Genomic DNA, 4,330 nt, shown 5'->3' with positions numbered 1-4,330 from the left:
CAATTCAAGAAAAGTAAATTAAAAAAAAAAACCCCTTTAAGCAATAATAACAAACTTAATTCACATTCTATAAAAAAGGATAGTAGGGCTGGGGTTGTGGCTTAGCAATACAGTACTCACCTAGCAAGTACAAGGCCCTGGGTTCGATCCTCAGCACCATATAAGAATAAATAAAATAAAGGTACTGTGTTCAACTACAACTAAAAAAATAAATATTAAAAAAAGGATACTATATTATGTCCTTTATTTTTCCCCTAGTAAAACTGGCTAAACATATTTAAAATTCTTCAATGTCATTCAGAGAATAAAGAACAAAAATTATATTTTCACCTCAGTAAATGAAGAAAAAAGTTAAAAAAAGAAATGAGGAATTTTCTGAGATTGATAAAAAACTGGCTAAACATATTTAAAATTCTTCAATGTCATTCAGAGAATAAAGAACAAAAATTATATTTTCACCTCACTAAATGAAGAAAAAAGTTAAAAAAAGAAACGAGGAATTTTCTGAGATTGATCTACAGAAATATACAATCCACACATAGTACCTAATTGGGAAAGAAGGAATGATTTTCCTTAAGATCGTAAGTAAAGCAATGACTACTCTTTCTAGATAGGGCAGAAAGGTGGCAGGGGGTTAGAAATGATGGTGGAATGTGATGAGCTTCATTATCCAAAGTACATGTAAGAAGACACAAATTGGTGTGAGTATACTTTATATACAACCAGAGATATGAAAAAATGTGCTCTATATGTGTAATATGAATTGTAATGCATTCTACTGTCATATATAAAAAAACCAATAAAAAAGGACATTATACTGGAGGTCCTAGCCAGCACCTCAAAGCTGGGTAGAAGACATTTACTGCCCGCTTTCACGGACATGGGGTATGAGAGAATCCTACTAGGATCAAAAAGTGAGTTTAGCAAGGCAACAGGATACAAGGTCAGTATAAAAATCTGCATATTTCTATATAGTAGATATACTACATGTTTCTATAAAGCAATGATGATTAGATTTTTTTCTTTGATAGTACTGGGGATTGACTCAAGGCCTTGCACATTCTAGATAAGTGCTCTACCCCTGAACTATTTCCCCAGTCTAGCGATGACAGTTGAAAAACGAAATTTAAACTGTACCACTTACAACAGTATAAAAAAAATCACACAATGGACCTCTACACTGAATATTCAAAACAGTGATGAGGGAAAGTAAAACAAAGAGATATATTATGTTAATAAAGTTACTATTCAAAATTATTAGGATATCTTCTCTTCCCCTAAATGATCTATAGGTTCAGTGCAATCTCCCTTAAAATGTCCCAAGTCTTATCAGAGAAAACATTTGGTCCCTAGTTATTTGAGATTGGCTTACTGCACTTAGTGATTTCATGGAACACAAGTATTTGTAAACTCCTATCCATTGAAACTTCTCCAGGGTTCTGTTCAGACCAGGTCCTTCCCAGTCAACCTGGAGAATCTAATTTTTGGCATTTCCACATCCCACTTACAGCACACTGATTACAAACCCTGAACTGAGGCACCTGTATCAAGATGGAGGAATCTGAAAACTGAAAAAATGCAACTTGTTAGAAGATATATGCAGTATTTATGTAGAGTTTATAAACTGGAAAACATTCCTTTCAAATATTTATAGGTGCATTACAATGTAACTCTGAAAGGGATACATACTTAGTCCGTGACAGTGATCATCTTTGGGGTACATCAGTTTGCTAGGGCTGCTCTAACAAAATACATAAAGTGGGAGATTATTTATTTATTTATTTTAGTTGTAGATGGATAGCACACCTTTATTTTATTTTTTTATTTTTATGCAGTGCTAAGGATAGAACCCAGTGCCTCACAAGCAAGCACTAGGCAAGCGCTCTGCCACTGAGCTACAGCCCCAGACCTGGGGGAGATTAACAACAAATATTAATGGTCTTGCAATTACAAGAGACCAGAAGTCCATACCCCATATGACTTCATCTGAACTATTGTATTAACAAGTCTTTTTCCAAATAAGGTCACCTTCCGAGGTCCTGGGAATTAGGACTTTGACATATAAATTTTAAGGGTCCAGAATTTGATCCATAATAGGAAGAAAGGGAAGTCAAGGGCACCTGAGCACACCCAGGGGCCTAATGTGTCTCAACTATTTTTTATAAGAGAGATTTCAACCAAATATAATAGAATGATACAAAATGATAATGTTGGGTGATAGACATAATGTTCTTGTAGTCTCATCCAAATGATGGAATGTTTTTATACTTTAGAAAGTTCTTTAAAAATAAGACAAAAACAAAACAAAACAAAAAACACAACTCCCTAGGAGACCAGTAAAGGAGAGGAAGACGGTAGAGAAGGAAGAAGGAGGGGAGGACGTGGGGAAGTACTAGAGAATGAAACCCATCAGATTATGCTATGACCATGCATTAATATACCACAATCCTGCATATATGTACATATATACCAGATATAATATAATATATACATATGACACACAATATAATTTATATATATAATTATAATGCACATGATGCAATAATAGTAATAGGAGGGAGATAAACAGAGTAAGCCAGTGGATCAGGGAGAGGAAGGAGGGAGGGAGGTCCGGTACTGGGGAATGAGATGGATCCTATTATGTGCAAGTATGAATATGGTATCATGAATCCCGCTATAATGTATAATTATAATGCACCAGTAAGAAATACAAATGAATTTTTAAAAACTCTGTTTTTTAAAAAAGCTCCTGGTTGCTTGTGCTTCGCTGAGATCCTGAGAAAGCGAAGTGGAGGGGTACGTGTCTAACCTGGCCTACAGCAGGAAGGTAGCAGAGTTGAAGGAGAGCATCCTGGCTGATAAATCACTGGCTACTAGACTGACCAGGACAGCTGAACTGCATTGCACTGGGCATCTTCAGCTGGGCATACTGAAATTGTTGAGTTCTTGCTGCAACTTGGAGTGCCAGTGAATGATCAAGATGATGCAGGCTGGTCTCCTCTTCATATCGCTGCTTCTGCTGGCTGGGATGAAATTGTAAAAGCACTCCTGGCAAAAGGTGCTCAAGTGAATGCCGTCAGTCAAACTGGCTGTACCCCCTACCTTGTGCAGCTTCCAAAAACAGGCATGAGATTGCTGTTCATCTTTCTAGAAGGTGGGGCTAATCCAGATGCTAAGGATCATTATGAGGCTACAGCAATGCACTGGGCAGTAGCCAAGGGTAACTTGAGGTTGATTCACATCCTTCTGTACAGTGCATCCACAAACATCCAGGACCCTGAGGGTAACGCTCCTCTGCACTTAGCCTGTGACTGAGGAGAAGCAAAGCTGCTGGCAAGTACATACATTAAGAATAAGGAAGAAAAGACACCCTGCAAGGTGCCAAAGGTGGCCCAACTTTGATATTCAAGAAAATGGTGGAAGGTGAGGCAGCTTGGACATATTCTTACTTTGTATGTTTTGTGGTCCCCAAGGTCCCAGAACTAAGGTTTTTGTACACAAAGTATCATGTATGCATGATGTTTCTCACCTTCAAATTGTACCAGTGTGTTATAGTGTTGCTGCTGAGGTACTCGTTCTAAGCTTCCAACTTGCTTTCCAGGCATTGAATAACTGTTGAGCTTGTTGTACTGTTGTCCTGTGTTATTCTGCATTAAATTTTGATTAATTCTCACTAAGTGATTCCATGGCTGTTGCGGGTCTTCATCATCCTCTGGTGTACCTTCTCTCCCCCTCTGAAGCAGAAACATCCCAATAGTAAACAGACAAGTTTTCCTGTCAGATGTTTCTAGGTAGATTTTGTATGTTCCTCTGTGGAGTTGAAACACATCTTAACTTGTTTTCCAAGCTCACTCAGAGGCCTATGCCAAACATTTCTGTTTTTTTTTTTTTCAACTACGAGGATTAATTTATTTTTGTTAGAAAAGGAATACTGATATATTTTATTGGACCAAATTTTAAGTTGGCAGGAATGCCCTGACTCTGTGTACCATGCGTCTTTCTGATAAGCTGTTTTCCTCCCAAACAAGATGTATTGTATTTAAAAAGGAAACGTTAAAGTACCTGTGTTGGTCCACAATGTATTGAAAAGAATATCAAACTTGTTCAAGGGATATATAACCAAAAGGTATTTTGATTTGTATTTCAGGAACTAAAAAAAAAAATAAAATATTAAAAGAATCTCCCAATTTTTCTTACAAGTTAGTCAGATGTTCACCTTAGATCTTAAAATCATGAGTAAAGACATTTCTAAGTTTTGAAAAAAAAAAAAGCTTCTAAGTGGTTCTAATGCTTTGTAACAGGTTGGGAAATGACGTAAACAAGAGGGCTC

General features: G+C 36.8%; 1 pseudogene; it reads left to right on the top strand.

Moving 5' to 3' along the window:
- Positions 1–880: 880 nt before the first annotated feature.
- LOC113186193 (uncharacterized) lies at positions 881–3,581 on the top strand (annotated as a pseudogene).
- The last annotated feature ends 749 nt before the right edge of the window (positions 3,582–4,330 follow it).

Source organism: Urocitellus parryii, chromosome 2 (genome assembly GCF_045843805.1).
Source record: "Urocitellus parryii isolate mUroPar1 chromosome 2, mUroPar1.hap1, whole genome shotgun sequence".
Taxonomy (NCBI): Eukaryota; Metazoa; Chordata; class Mammalia; order Rodentia; family Sciuridae; genus Urocitellus; species Urocitellus parryii.
The sequence above is the reverse complement of the archived record's forward strand: the minus strand, read 5'-3'. Positions and strand labels throughout refer to the sequence as shown.